Here is a 17,216-nt window from a genome sequence, read left to right on the forward strand (position 1 = left end):
TCACTCTGGCCAGAGATTCCTGAACTAGCATAAGTGGATCAGCCTTGAACATTCCCTTCCTTCACTGGAAGGGGTAGATCCTTTATTGATCATACACTATCTTCGTGTACAAATTCCTATACCCAGAAGAGCCCTAATAATTGTCCCTGGAGACTAAGAACTAAACCAAAGCATAGTTCAGTGTACACAAGATGACTATGATGACCTCAAGTCTAAGGATACTTGTACAACTATCACTATGTGAACAACTTCTGACACGTGAGTGAACTCCATCAGTTGTTCAGCTGTGCGAGTCATGTTCAGTGAACTTATTCTATAATAAGCACCTACATACTAGCTATAGTGTCACCACACAAATATCTATGAGAACAGACATCCTTCATAATGAAGCAAGCATAGTATGTACCGATCTTTGCGGATTATTAATCACCAGTTAGTAATCCTATGACCAGGAACTATTTAAGTTTAGAGTTATCATCTTTTCTGGTCTCACTATTACGATCTCATCATAATCCATAAAAAGCTTTACTCTAAACTATGGTATATCTTATTTAAACACTTAAATAGATAGGGCCCGTAATAAAAACAAAACAAGTCTTTTATTAATATCAATGAAATCAAAACAGATTACATAAAGAGTTATTCCTAAATCCTAATACCTGATTGGACTTAGGACATATTCCTTTCAATCTCCCACTTGTACTAAAGCCAATCACTCTGGTATCTAATACCCATCTCATCTTTATGACGATCAAAGTGACTTTCAAAAAGTAGCTTTGTGAGTGGGTCTGCTATGTTGTTATGTGTGTCAGCTCTATTTCAATACAATATAAGAAATGTTACCGTGCTCCCACTAACCCTTTTGTAGACGCATGGTTCATCTACGTTTTTGATAAAATCAAACTCTTTGATTGTCTCATCAAAACGAATGTTCCATCTACGAGAAGCTTGCTTTAAACCACATATGGTTCACAGTAGCTTACACACTAGGTTTTCATTTCCCTTGGAAAGAAAACCATCTGGCTATATGCCAGGTCACATAGTCGTAGTAAGCAGCAATCGCAAGCAAAATCCGAACTGATTTTAACAGGGCTACAGGTAAAAGACTTCATCAAAGTCAATCCATTGCCTTTGTTTGAATCCTTTTGCCACAAGCTTGGCCTTAAAGGTCTCCACCTGGCCATCTGCTATAATCTATCTTTTGTATACCGTATACATAGATTCCATTCTGGATTTTATGGCACTATGCCATTTCTCTGAGTCAACACTACACATAGCCTCATTATAGGTCACAGGGTCGTCATCATCAAATGATTGACAACTCATTGTCATTCTCAATGACAAGGCCATATTACCTCTCAGGTTGGCGAGACACTCTCCTTGACCTACGAATGGGCTGTTCCACAAAATGTTGTTCAGTCAGAACAGGTGTTTCCACTCGATCTGTAGTAGTTTGTGCTTCTTGAACTTCATCAAGTTCAATTTTGCTCCCCCTGTTTCCTTCAAGGATAAACTCCTTTTCCAAGAAGGTAGCATGTCTGGAGACAAACACCCGATGATCGGTGTAAAAGTAATACCCTAAAGTCTCTTTAGGATATCCCACAAAACTACATTTTACGGATCGATATTCCAGCTTATCTGGGTCAACTTACTTGACATAAGCTGGACATCCCCAAATCTTAACGTGTTTAAGACTCGGTTTCCTTACTTTCCATATCTCATACGGAGTTTGAGGAACAGATTTGGAAGGCACCATATTCAGTAAATATGCTGAGGTTTCCAATGCATAACCCCATAGGAATACTGGAAGATTTGCATAGCTCATCATGGACCGAACTATGTCTAACAAAGTTCGATTTCTCCTTTCAGATACCAATCTGGAGGAGTCCACTGGGAAACTATACCATTTACTTTGAGATAATCTAGAAACACTCCATTAAAGTATTCACCATCTCGATCTAATCGAAGAATTATAATACTATGTTTGGTTTGTTTCTCCACTTCATACTTATATTCTTTGAACCTTTCAAAGGCCTCAGACTTGTGTTTCATCAAACACATATCCGAATCCAGATCTATCATCTATGAAAGTAATGAAGTATGAAAATCCACCCATGGCTTGCGTAGACATCGGTCCACATACATCTATGTGTACCATTCCTAGCAAATTTGCAGCCCTCTCTCCATGTCTACTAAATGGAGACTGCAGTGCCACTATAAAGTGAGATTTTCATCATCCCTTTTCTTTTATTAGTTTATTCAATCTGAAGTAAATTATGTCACATTTATACAGACCATTATTTAAAGCACCACGTCCATAAAGAATATTATCTCTAAGAATAGAACATTCATTATTCTCAATAATAAATGAAAATCCAGCCAAGTCTAACATGGGAATAATATTCCTCACAATCGAGGGAACAAAGTAACAATCAAACAATAGTCTTGCCCGTAGGCCTATGTAAATGAAATGATTCTACATCTACAGCAGCAACTCTTGCTCCATTTCCCATCAGTAGATCCACCTCCTCTTCCTCAAGAGTCCTACTTCTCCTTGGTCCCTACAACAATTGCAGATATGAGAACCACAGGCGGTATCGAATACCCAAGTAGAAATTTGATTTAATGACATATTCACTTCTATCATGAACATACCTAAATCAGAAGCGGTAGTCTCACTACCCTTCTTCTTCTTCAATTCTGCAAGGTAAACCTTGCAGTTCCTCTTCCAGTGCCCCACCTTCTTACAGTGAAAGCAAACAACTTTGCTCTCGGGGTCTTCAGCTTTTGGTGGAACCGGCGTTTTCCTTAGCAGTTGCTCCTCAAGTGTGAAGCACTCCACCGGTATCCACCAAGAAAACGATGTTAAGGAGGAGGAAGGAGATGGAGAGAATTGGGTTTTCCAAACTTTTTGGGTTTTCGGGTTTGATGTGGGTTCGAATAAAATAGGGTCTATAATAGTGTATTTATAGGCAAAATTTTTAGCTGAAATTTTCCCATAAATATTATTATTATTATTATCCCATTTATTATTCTCATTAATAATTAAAACACCTTTTAATCATTAATCCTTTTTCTAAACACTTTAGAAATAATTCTATCTCTTGATTTAATTTCCAAAAATTAAATCCTTTAATTAATAATATTAAGAACTTTTCTTAATTAATTTATAATCAATTAAATCTCATTTAATCAATTATTAAATTTTCCAATTAATTATTTATTTCACAAATAAATAATTATTAGCCATTATTAATTAATTCCTCCACCATTAAATCATTCTCTTTTTTTGGTGTGACCCTGTAGGTTCAATATTAAGCCGGTAGTAGATATAAATAATAATAAAACTATTTTATCATTATTTATATAAATTCTCTAATTTATTAAATATGATTAATTAATTAATCACATTCATTTTACATCGTGAGTGATGCTTCTCAACATATCGCGACTATCCGGATAATATGAATTCACTGCTTAGAATACCAAGAACCTGTCAGTGAATAGTTACCGTACAATAAACTCCTTCTACCCTACAATGTCCCGATTAAATACAAGGCATGGATCTCGTGTCAAGCCTATCTAATTCAATCACTTGCTTACCATTTACTATGCGTAGTTCTATGCAAATTAGAAACTCCTTTCTAATTTCATTCACTCTGGCCAGAGATTCCTGAACTAGCATAAGTGGATCAGCCTTGAACATTCGCTTCCTTCACTGGAAGGGGTAGATCCTTTATTGATCATACACTATCTTCGTGTACAAATTCCTATACCCAGAAGAGCCCTAATAATTATCCCTGGAGACTAAGAACTAAACCAAAACATAGTTCAGTGTACACAAGATGACTATGATGACCTCAAGTCTAAGGATACTTGTACAACTATCACTATGTGAACAACTGCTGACACGTGAGTGAACTCCATCAGTTGTTCAGCTGTGCGAGTCATGTTCAGTGAACTTATTCTATAATAAGCACCTACATACTAGCTATAGTGTCACCACACAAATGTCTATGAGAACAGACATTCTTCATAATGAAGCAAGCATAGTATGTACCGATCTTTGTGGATTATTAATTACCATTTAGTAATCCTATGACCAGAAACTATTTAAGTTTAGATTTATCATCTTTTTAGGTCTCACTATTACGATCTCATCATAATCCATAAAAAGCTTTACTCTAAACTATGGTATATCTTATTTAAACACTTAAATAGATAGAGCCCGTAATAAAAACAAAACAAGTCTTTTATTAATATCAATGAAATCAAAACAGATTACATAAAGAGTTATTCCTAAATCCTAATACCTGATTGGACTTAGGACATATTCCTTGAAATAGAATCCTTGAAAAACAACGAGATAAATTCATTAATGACAATTAGTAATATTCTAAAAGAATTGAGATTTGTATGGTTATATTAATCATTATGGGTTTCAGACCCAATCCCAATTAAAAAGATAGATGCTATGCCAGTCAGATGCTGATCAAAGGTGAATTGTGGGAATTGATGATTTTGGTTAATGGATTTAGGTGGATATGATTGTAGATGATTTGGTTGATTGATGGTGTCGGCTTGAGTCCGACTGGTAGGCAATGGTGTAGGGGAAGTGTTGCCCAAATTTTCAGAAATTACTCTACATTCAAGAATAATGAAGTATATGGTCGTTTTCATCGGTACTCCAAATAATTGCGATCTCGGTTCTTGAGAAAGTTGTTATGACCAAACCGACTTTATATAATTGGTCTTTGATTCCAGTTAGCTAGTCAGCACTTGGTTTAAGTGATCATTTAAAGGAGTTAATTGATCCACTTTGCCAACTAATGGGTAGTTAAATGGAGATCGATTCTAATTAGATTGAGTCAAGCTCTAACATGATTTCCAGATCCAAAATCAAAGCGATAAGAAATTTGGAAAAAGTAATGGTGGGAACGTAAATTGAAAGCTTAGTATAATTAGGGTGTTGTTATTGCAAACAGGTGCAAGGTTTGATCCAGAAAAATACGCTCTTTTCGATAAATAAGAGGAACAGGAAGTTACTGGTACACGCTAGTAAGAAGAATATTTTTAAGAACTGAAGGTTCAAGATAAAGCAAAGGGATTATACCATCTATAATTGCGTTCCGGGAAGAACTTGAATGTATACCCATATCGAATGACGAATTAATGTACACTTCTTTTGAACGGCGATTGAATGGAAGTTGCTGTAGAATAACGAAAAACTCACAAATTCAAGCATCCAATGAAAGACGGAGATTGATGAAGTTCGCATGTGAACTCAGGGAAAAGAGATGATGGTCAATGAAGAGAAGTCAAACACGCGATCTGTGATACGTCTAGCAAGGCTAAGAAAATAGCTACCGAGGAAATTCGATAATTCTGTTAGTAAGAATTTAAATAGTACAAATAAAAGCCTTCATTCCAGTGTGAACTCCAGGAATGACTTATCCAATAATAAACAGAGTAATATTATTAAGAAAAAAAAATTCGTTACGTTGAAATAGATAATGAATAATGAAAATGGAGAAATAATGAAGAAAAGAAGTGGAATCACAAGAACGATAAAGAAATTTTATAAAATAATCCAGAATATATGCAAGTTGTTGATAAGTGGCATTTTATACCACTTAGAACATCTTAAAATGGCTTAAATTGGTGCATTGAAATCAAGTATTTTGTGTATTTGATGCGTTTTTCTAGTGTTTATGCATTTCAGGGTATTAGTTGCATTTCGAAGGAGTAATCATCAAGAATAAGCCTTGGCATGTGTTCATCATTGAGAGATGGAAGAAATGGGCAGATTACGGCGAAGGAATGGAGCAAACTCAGGAATTTTCCAGAAGGGTCATGAGCGCCCGCTCAGCAATGCTGAGCGGCCGCGCAGAAAGCTGAGCGCCCGCTCAGGTATGCTGAGCGGCCGCGCAGGGTCGGGAAAAAAGATAATTTGTTTTAGGACTTCTATTTCTGTTTGGCTTCCACTTCTATGTAATCTGAGTTTTATGGGACTATTATATAAGTAGATTTGGAGACGTTTTTAAGGGAGAGGATCGTGGTATTACGCAAGGAGCGAAGGAGATAAGGAAGAAGACCGTTTTAGTACACAGCAACGAAGAGGAAGCATATTTTCTTGTGATTCTTATTTTGTTGTAACGTTGGATGCTAGTTTTCTTACTTTGAACCTATTTACTCTTGTGACGTACTCTGATTTAATATAATTAGTTTAGTTATTATTTTCTTGTGTTTGTTTATCATGATTTTATATGAACCCATGATGACGATAAGTGCTATTATGGGCTAATCGTGATCATGGGGTTGCAACGGATTTACTATGGAATTCTTTAGTTAATTGTTTAATACTTTAGTGTGTGATGATTGTATGATATCTAGTATTGGTTGTGCGTATTCGTCTTATGTGTGTCGCGAACATATAAGATAGGGTGTTAATCTCTTGTGAAGCGACGGTGGATCTTGAGATTTAGAACTTGCCATGCTAGCATAGGTTCATGTACGTTGTGCATGAGTAGTGGGTAACTCTAACGGTTTTATTTGCCCTATGTAATCAAAAGGAATAACTTGTGCTTAAATCGTTGTGTTGTCAATTTCTGTAGACATATAGGAACTCAACATAATTGATGACTATTCAACTTCTATCTTAATTGTGGATGTTTGGTAGAATGGTATTAGTACAATGAAAGTTGGCTTTTATCAGTTTCGTGTTATTCGATTAGTATCATCACTGTCACATGCTAAAGGAATTAACAATGACTATTGAAGGGAGTAGTAATGAAGTTGTGATCTCATGAGTGTTTTATTATTGATAAATTGAAGTGTTAATTAAGTGAATAATTAAGTAGTTAATTGTAGTTAATATTTAGTCAACAATTCTAAGTGTTAGTGTCTTAACATTGAGAAGTAATCATACATTGGTGAGTGAGTTTAATTAGACAATAAATTAGTCTGAGTCTCTGTGGGAACGAACTAGAAAGTATTCTATATTACTTGCGAACGCGTATACTTGCGTGAATATTAGCGTGTGTTTTCACCCTAACAAGTTTTTGGCGCCGCTGCCGGGGACTCGGCGTATTTGTTTAGTTTCTGTACTTACTATCATTGGTCATTAGGACTCAGTGATTAGGACGTAGTAGTTACTTATTGTTTCCGGTTGTGTTTCAGGTACTTTAGCGAGCGTTTATGCAAACTCGTTCTCGTACTCGCAAGAGGACTTTAGATACAGCTGAGGAGACAGAAGAAGTTCTTGATATTCCGGAGAAGTTAGATTTTGAAGATTCGGATTCAAGAACTGAGCGGAAAGAACCAGTAAACATGGGTGATCGTATTGTTCAAGCTGATCCAGCTCTCATGGACTTTTCTCAGCCAAAAATTGATGACATTCAGTCAAGCATTCTTCATCCGGCCATTCAAGCTAACACCTTTGAAATCAAGCCGTTCTGTTTCTTTTGGAGGAGCGGCGACTGAAGACCCCAACATGCACATAAGGAATTTTGTCGAGATCTGCAGCACTTTTAAGTATAATGGCGTGACTGATGAGGCTATCAAGCTAAGGCTTTTCCCATTCTCACTAAGGGACAAAGCTAAGGACTGGTTACATTCTGAACCAGCTGGGTCCATCACTACGTGGCAAGATCTTGCATAAAAGTTTCTGGTGAAGTTTTATCCAATGGCAAAGACTGCTGCTATGAGGAGTGCTCTTACTCAGTTTGTGCAACAACCTACAGAATCTATGTGCGAAGCTTGGGAACGCTACAAGGAAATGTTGAGAAAGTGTCCACATCATGGAATGCCTGATTGGATGGTGATCACGGGTTTCTATAATGGTTTGGGGGCCCAATCTCGGCCCATGCTCGATGCAGCAGCTGGAGGCGCTTTATGGGCTAAAAGCTATACTAAGGCTTATAATCTTATCGAGACTATGGCTGCAAATGAGCATCAAAACCCAACTCAGAGGATGATGCCTGGTAAGGTAGCAGGTATTCTGGAAGTTGATGCAGCCACCGCTATTGCAGCACAGCTTCAAGCGCTGTCAATGAAGGTTGATTCTCTGGCTACATATGGAGTTAATCAAATAGCTATGGTTTGTGAGCTTTGTGCAGGTTCTCATGCTACGGATCAGTGTTCTTTTGTCAACGAATCTGTTCAGTATGTGAATAATTATCAGTGACAACAGCAGCCTGTGCCAGCGACCTATCATCCTAATAACAGAAATCATCCAAATTTCAGCTGGGGGAATAATCAAAATACTATTCAGCCACCATATCAGCAAGGAGTGAGTAAACAGTTTAACCCACCTGGATTCCAGCAACCACAGCAGTATGCTCAAAGGCAATCATATCCTCAACAGGGAAGTGCAGCTGCACCTACTAGTGCTGACTTTGAGGAACTTAAGCTGTTATGCAAGAGTCAGGCGGTTTCTATCAAGACCTTGGAAAATCAAATCGGTCAATTAGCCAATGCAGTGCTCAAACGTCAACCTGGCACTCTTCCCAGTGACACGGAAGTACCAGGCAGGAAGGAAGCTAAAGAGCAAGTCAAGGCTATTACCTTAAGGTCTGGAAAAGTTGTTGATGCTGAAGAAGGAGAAGCTGAAATTAGAGATGAAGAAGCTAAGCAAAAGGAGAAAGCGGCGGAACCAAGGAAGACTACTGTTGAACACACTCTGCCTGAGGGTAATACAGGGGAGAAACAACTCTATCCTCCACCACCTTTTCCTAAGAGATTGCAGCAACAAAAGCTGGATAGACAGTTCGGTAAGTTTCTGGAGGTGTTCAAGAAACTTCACATCAATATACCTTTCGCTGAGGCTCTAGAGCAAATGCCTAGTTATGCGAAGTTTATGATGAGTATTCTTTCAAGGAAGGTGAAACTGGATGACCTTGAGACCGTTGCTCTCACGGAAGAATGCAACGCTGTTTTGCAGCAAAAGTTACCGCCAAAACTGAAAGATCCAGGTAGCTTCACCATTCCTTGCACCATTGGCAAGTTGACTTTTGACAAGTGCCTTTGTGATTTGAGAGCAAGCATTAATCTGATGCCGTTGTCGATCTTTAAAAAGCTGGATTTGCCTGATCCAAAACCCACATACATGTCTCTACAATTGGCTGATCGTTCCATTACTTACCCAAGGGGCATAGTGGAGGATGTGCTAGTCAAGGTGGATAAGCTCTTCTTTCCTGCAGATTTTGTTATTCTGGATTTTGAGGAAGATAAGAAGATTCCCATAATCTTGGGAAGACCTTTCTTGGCTACTGGCCGTACCTTGATAGATGTGCAAAAAGGTGAACTTACTATGCGGGTACAAGATCAGGATGTGACCTTCAATGTCTTCAAGGCAATGAAATTCCCTACAGAAGATGAGGAATGCTTAAAAGTGGATGTGATTGATTCTGCGGTTACTTCGGAACTCGATCGCATGCTAATGTCTGATGCATTGGAAAAGGCCTTAGTGGGGGATTTTGACAGCGATGATGAAGATGGCAACGAGCAATTACAATATCTGAACGCTTCTCCCTGGAAGCGAAAGTTGGACATGCCGTTTGAATCTCTTGGTACTTCTGACCTCAAGAATGCTGAAGGAAAGCTCAAACCATCAATAGAGGAAGCACCTACCTTGGAGCTCAAGCCATTACCTGAACACTTGAGGTATGCTTTTTTAGGTGATGCATCTACTTTACCTGTTATTATTTCATCTGACCTTTCAGGTAGTGAGGAAGACAAGCTCTTAAGGATTTTGAGAGAATTCAAATCGGCTATAGGATGGACCATAGCAGACATCAAGGGGATAAGTCCTTCATATTGTATGCATAAAATTCTGCTAGAGGAAGGTAGTAAGCCGACTGTTGAACAACAGCGCAGACTGAATCCCATCATGAAGGAGGTGGTGAAAAAAGAAATTCTGAAATGGCTGGATGCAGGCATCATTTATCCTATTTCTGACAGTTCGTGGGTGAGCCCCGTACAATGTGTACCTAAGAAAGGAGGTATCACTGTGGTAGCAAATGAAAAGAATGAGCTCATCCCCACTCGAACAGTTACAGGATGGAGAGTATGCATGGATTATAGAAAATTGAACAAAGCCACAAGGAAGGATCACTTCCCTCTTCCATTTATTGATCAGATGCTTGACAGGTTGGCTGGTCATGAGTATTTTTGTCTTCTGGATGGCTATTCAGGGTATAATCAGATTTGTATTGCACCAGAGGATCAGGAAAAGACTACCTTCACTTGTCCATTTGGCGCGTTTGCTTTTCGCAGAGTTTCGTTTGGGTTATGTGGCGCACCGGCCACTTTTCAGAGATGTATGATGGCTATATTCTCTGACATGATTGGAAATAATGTCGAAGTGTTCATGGACGACTTCTCCGTCTTTGGACATTCATATGATGAATGTTTGAATAATCTTCGCGCCGTACTCAAAAGGTGCGTGGAAACTAATTTGGTGCTCAATTGGGAGAAATGTCATTTTATGGTGCGTGAAGGCATTATTCTTGGGCATAAGGTCTCTAACAAGGGTCTGGAGGTGGACAAGGCCAAGGTGGGAGTCATTGAAAATCTTCCACCACCTAATTCTGTGAAAGGAATCCGTAGTTTTCTTGGTCATACGGGTTTTTATCGGCGATTCATCAAGGACTTTTCAAAGATATCTAAGCCGTTGTGCAATTTGCTTGAGAAAGATGTGCCTTTCAAATTTGATGATGAATGTTTGGCAGCATTCGAGACTCTCAAGAAGAGTTTGATCACTGCACCAGTTATTACAGCACCAGATTGGAAAGAACCGTTTGAGATGATGTATGATGCGAGTGATTATGCGGTAGGTGCGCAAAAAAAATATCTTCTATGTGGTCTACTATGCGGGTAAGACTTTAAATGGGGCCCAAATGAACTACACCACTACTGAGAAGGAGCTCTTGGCTATAGTCTTTGGTTTCGAGAAATTTCGATCTTATCTACTTGGTACTAAAGTAACAGTATTCACTGATCATGCGGCCATTCGCTATCTGGTTTCCAAGAAGGATTCGAAGCCGAGACTCATTCGTTGGGTGCTTTTACTTCAGGAATTTGAGTTAGAGATCAAGGATAGAAAAGGTACTGAGAATCAAGTAGCTGGCCATCTCTCTAGGTTGGAGAATCCCGATTCTACTTCACAAGATAGGACATTAATCAATGAATCTTTTCCGGATGAGCAGTTGTTTGCAGTTTAGGAGGAAGAACCATGGTTTGCAGATATTGTAAACTATCTCATCAGCAATGTACTGCCCCCTAAATTGACCTCAGCTCAAAAGAAGAAGTTTCTGCATGAGGTGAAGTGGTATATGTGGGATGAACCATATTTGTTTAGACAGGGAGCTGACCAGATCATCAGGAGATGTATCCCGTTCTGTGAGACCGAGGGGATATTATGAGACTGCCACTCCACGGTTTATGGTGGACACTATGGTGGTGAGAAGACGGCAGCTCGTATTCTGCAAGCAGGTTTTTTCTGGCCTACTTTGTTTAAGGATGCTCATCAGTTTGTTTTAAGGTGTGATCATTGCCAAAGAGTGGGAAATTTGACGAGAAAGGATGAGATGCCCTTAAATGTGATGCTTGAAGTCGAGGTCTTTGATGTTTGGGGAATCGATTTTATGGGGCCTTTTGTCTCGTCTTGCAATAATCAGTACATCTTGCTGGCAGTCGATTATGTATCAAAATGGGTAGAAGTCAAAGCTTTACCGACAAATGATGCAAAGGCAGTGCTAAATTTTCTTCATAAGCAGATTTTCACAAGGTTTGGAACACCTCGGGTAATCATAAGTGATGAAGGGTCGCATTTCTGCAACCGTAAGTTCACTTCTATGATGCAGCGTTATAATGTGAATCATCGAGTGGCTACTGCCTATCATCCGCAAACAAATGGTCAAGCGGAAGTGACTAACAGAGAGATCAAGCGCATTCTAGAGAAGGTTGTTTGTCCGTCAAGGAAGGATTGGTCTTTAAAGCTCGATGAAGCTGTTTGGGCTTACAGAACAGCATACAAAACTCCACTTGGTATGTCCCCATTTCAGTTGGTGTACGGTAAGAGATGTCATCTACTTGCGGAGCTTGAGCATAAGGCCTACTGGGCATTGAAAAAGTTGAACCTGGATTTAGATGCAGCTGGTAAGAAAAGAATGCTTCAGCTTAATGAACTTGATGAATTTCGACTTCAAGCGTACGAGAATAACAAAATGTAGAAGGAAAAGGTGAAGAGGTGGCACGATAGGAAGCTACATCCTAAGTTATTCATGCCGGGGCAACAAGTTTTCTTATTCAACTCTCGTCTCCGACTTTTTCCTGGGAAGTTGAAATCGAGGTGGTCTGGACCTTTTATTGTCAAAACTGTGTTTCCACATGGAGCGGTGGAAATTTTTGAGAATGATTCGGACCAAGCATTCAAGGTTAACGGTCAGCGTTTGAAGCACTACTATGGGGACATGGCAAACCGAGAAGTGGTTAGTGCCATTTTGTTGACTACTTGAGAAAGGTACGCAACGTCAAGCTAATGACGAAAAAGAAGCACTGCGTGGGAGGCAACCCATGATTTGTTGTTACAGGAACCCTTAGAAGTTAATAACCTATCCAAAAACACAAAAAAATCAGAAAAACGGGGCTGAAATTTTTTTTTCCAGTGACCCCCTGAGCGCCCGCTCAGCTTTACTGAGCGACCGCTCAGGGGTCGACTGCCAGATTTTTTTTTTTTAAGTTCATATAAAAAAAACAAATTTTAGCCCATAAACCCACGATTTGTTCCCACTACCCCATCATTTTAACCCTTAATCCCCAAACCCTAATCTAATTTAACCTATTCCACACCCTATATATACATACACATATCCTACATATCTCCCACAAACTTCCTACACTTAAACTCTCTCCCAAGCACCAAAACTCAGTTCTTAAACACTTTTATTGGAGAATCAATGGCACCCAAGAGAGCACGAACTATCGATAGCAGCAACACAGTCCCTACTGCTGATTCATCAAGGGGTACTGCTGCAAGGCCTCGGTTGACTGACAGAGCTGCGGAGGAGGAGTACACTAGGCTTTTGGGGAAGCCGATTCTGAAGGAGAGAGGGTTTTTACCATCGGGGAGGGATGGTGAGTTGCTACCCATGATTGCAGAGAAGGGGTGGATAGCTTTTTGTGAGTCGCCCGAAGCAGTGCCGATGAGCGTGGTTCGCGAGTTCTATGCGAACGCGAAGGCCGAAAAGAATGGGTTTTGTAACACCCCCAGATCCGGGGTCGGGGATCCGGGTCGTCACGGTCTTTCTTTCCACCTTAATTAATAATAATAACCTTATGCTGTGACCCCACACTAACACACACCACAACCCGTTATGGTCTCAGAGATGAAATTTAAATAAGTACAAGTCTTTGAATCCACAATTTAAAAGTTATTACAACCCAAAATGATTTCTTGATAAATTTACAGTTAATTGCCATTATCTGCCACAAGTTATAATTATACATAATTGATTCTCAAAAGTAGATGGTCTGTTCTACAATAGATCTACCTCTGCAGCTATAGCAGCTACAACATCAACGGGAAGACGCGGGACGCTTCCCACGCGCTTGCGCTGGGTCTGCTGGAGTCTGGCCATCTTTCCTAACTGTTGTTGTGTGATGAAGAAATAAAGCAAGGGTGAGCAGCAAGCCCACCAAAATAATATGTATAATGATTTACAATATATGAGCCTACTCATAATACTCATGAAAGTCTTGGTCAAAAGAAATGAACCAAGTTTGATATCTTAATGCGATGAAGTCGCAAAATATTCAGTATATATACATATATACTTTTCAAAATCTTGGAAGTCCTCTTCCATGCATAATATACACAGAGTTCCAGTGTATAACTATATAAAAATATCGTTGCAAGGTGATCTCATATATCTAACCTTGTCTCAATGTTTTTCTGAAAATCTTTGTCATGCATAAGATAATCATTAACTAGATATAAGTTTAAAAGATGAAGTTACAAGATACCCCAAAATACTTATATCTTTCCCAAATACTACTTGAACTACCCCCGTTCAAGTTATAATCAGTTTCAAAGGTTCATCACATAGATGAGACTACAAGACAAGATTTGAATAGATTCAATCTTTGAATATCATTATAAATAATGAAGTTACGAGATACTTCATTGAGTCCCGATATATAAATATATTCATATATATCTCCCATACATTTCCTGAAAACCTCTGTCATGTAAAGTATGAACAGAGTTGCAATATCCAATGAATTTGGAAGGAAAAGAATTTTGGCATAAACCAGATATCTTGCTGATCAGGCAAAGATACCAATAAGTAACCTTTTCTACTAGTAGATGGACGAATTCCCCACTGGTCATCACCCTGGTCTCAATAGGACCTTATGCTGGACTGCCACTCAGCCACTTATGCATTTGATGGACTCCCACTGAGCCACTTACACTATCATGGACGCCCACTGAGCCCATGTTGCTTATGCCGACTCAATAGATGGACTTACTTCCCGAACGTTGGGTAAGTAATCAATTCATTTACCAAAACGGCAACCTTGTTGAGAATATAAAATACACCACAGAGCCGGATCCCTCAGGTTTTGAGCGAGTATTTAAATCCCCTTAAAAAGGAAGATCTTAAATGTAAAAATGAGTTTTGGGATCCGCTCTAACTTTTAAAAATCATTTTGAAGACTCGAAAACACTTTATAGAGTGTTTGGAGTAAAGCTGATTTAATGAAGTAAATCAGTCCCAATATATTAGAAAATATCTGAATATTATTATTCAAATAATATTCCCATAAAGAATAATCTTTATAAAAATAATTGAAGTAGAAGTATTAAAACTTATACTTGAAACGAGTATTAAATAACCAAAGATATACTTATATGAAAGTACTATCTTTATTTGAATAATCGAAAATAAGTTTGATTATTGACACCTTATTCTTTAATAAAATAAAGAATATACCTCAGCAAATAATCGGAGTCATAGATCCTCAAATGAATATTCAAATAATATTCATTAAATAATATAAACTGAGTCATAAGCCCTCGAATGAATATTCAAATAATATTCAAATAAATAAATAAAAGGAGTCATAAGTCCTCGAATGAATATTCAAAATAATATTCATTTAATATAAAGGAGTCATACGCCTTCGAATAATATTCGAAATAATATTCAATAATAAAATAAAGTTAAAGTAATCGAATAAACCTTATTCGATTAATAGTTTTGAAAACTATGACCATATATATATATATATAAGTATATATATATATATATCCATATATACAAAATCTACTCGGGATCCTCGACTCCCGGTTTTAGAAAATATTTCCACCTTTGGGTCCCTATACTAAGGGTGTATGCAAATTACCGCTATCCTCTAGCATAGGTATTATCAACTGAATCAACAGATATATATGGAAAGAATACGAAACAGGCATGCATATATATACCATATCAGCATGCTTCAATATATCGCAACATTTGCTAATTAACCAACATGCATCTATCGCAAGATAATGCATATACATATATTCATCACAACAACAGTTATAACGGGTAGAAAACTTGCCTGAGCGACTTGAGGTGATAAAAGGCTCGGGACGAGTCTGGTAACCTATAAACAACAAGTAAGTTGGAATTAAACCAAAATCACTTGTAAGTCTATACTTTAACTAACTTAGACTCTAATGCTTGTTTTGCGCTCACTGATTTGCTTAAGTCACTCGGGTACCCTCGGCTCCACCATTTTTAATAATTTAACCTTTACGAGTTTTAAAGCGATTCCTTCGCGAGTGTCTTACCAACTGCCTAACACACTTACCATAAATGTTTCATACATTAATTAACCCTTTTTGGTCTTTAACCTATGTTTCAAAGTAAGGCGAGGGAAAAAGTTTCGTTCGCGAAACGCCGTTACTTGAAACGGTCGTTTCTCCTAAACCGTGCATCGGAATCGAACGAACTACATATCAAAACGAAGCTCGTAACATGAGCTATCTAAACATGGCCGTGGTTATAATCTAGCAGGGGGGTTCTCGGGTCCTAATGCTATGCACAAAAACAGTCCAAAGAAAATCGGACGTTACGACGGCTATGTTTACGCGATTTCCAATATTTTAAACCATTCAAACCCATTCCAAATCAACCTCAAATCCAACATACAACCAACATCCATCCTCATCACATCATAACAACCCCAACCAATTCAATTTAATCATTCATACTTATGCCTAAGCTTAACTTTAATCATACTTAAGTTCTTTTCATCAAAACCTCAACATTTACCATTCCATTTCACTACCATTTCAAATCCCAAACTCTAATCACAACAACAAGCTACAATATCATCCTACTAATCAAAATCATCTTATAATATATAGGAATCTAGGGTTTGGAGATGGTATACCTTCCTTTGAGTGGTGGGAGGAGCTAGGAAGCCTTAAGAAGCTTTGAGAAGTCTTAAGAATGCTTGGATCTTCAAGAAAAACAAGAAAACTTCAAGTTAAAAAAACTTGAAAACACTATTCATAGTCTTCTTCTTTGATTAAATGAAGAAGATTGAGAAGGAATTAATGGCTTAAACTCATGATATAGCCCTAACTAAGCATGAAGATGGTTAGGGAATTATCTTACCAATTTAGGAAGCTTGGATCTTTGATTTTGAATTTTTCTTGCCTTTTGAATAGTGAAAAGCCGTGAGCAATGAAGAACTAATGCCTTGGTTCTTTTTGATTTTTGATGAAGAATGAATTTACTTGGCTTGGTTGCTTGGTTTTTGTATTTGCTTTAGTCAATTACCTTCTTGCCCTTGAATTTGTGTGGTTCTCATTCAACCACACCTCCTTCCTTCCCTTGTCATGCTTGTGTCATCCTCATGATGTCATCCTCCCTTCCTTGTCCTCTTTCTATTGGTTGGATGACATCATTCCCACTAATCCCTTTGATTAACTTCCTAATCGTTTGCCTAATGACCGCTGATCTGTTATACAGTTCGCTTAACTTTCGTTCTCGTTTATCATTTGAAGGATCATACCCGGGATCTTATTACTTAGGTTCCCTTAACCTTTCTCAATACATTATATTCCTTTTTATGATCCTCTATTATAATCCTTTAATTTAAATCCTTTTTATCCTGTTACCTTATACTCAATTCTCTCCGTATCTTGTGGATTTCCG

At 38.2% G+C, this 17,216-nt stretch overlaps 1 non-coding gene across 1 annotated transcript; it reads right to left on the reverse strand.

The window, feature by feature from the left end:
- Nucleotides 1-7,699: 7,699 nt before the first annotated feature.
- On the reverse strand, nucleotides 7,700-7,806 carry LOC141669550 (small nucleolar RNA R71). The gene has a single exon (XR_012553823.1). It is a non-coding gene; the product is annotated as a small nucleolar RNA R71 (small nucleolar RNA).
- Nucleotides 7,807-17,216: the final 9,410 nt, after the last annotated feature.

Source organism: Apium graveolens, chromosome 6 (assembly GCF_009905375.1).
Source record: "Apium graveolens cultivar Ventura chromosome 6, ASM990537v1, whole genome shotgun sequence".
Taxonomy (NCBI): Eukaryota; Viridiplantae; Streptophyta; class Magnoliopsida; order Apiales; family Apiaceae; genus Apium; species Apium graveolens.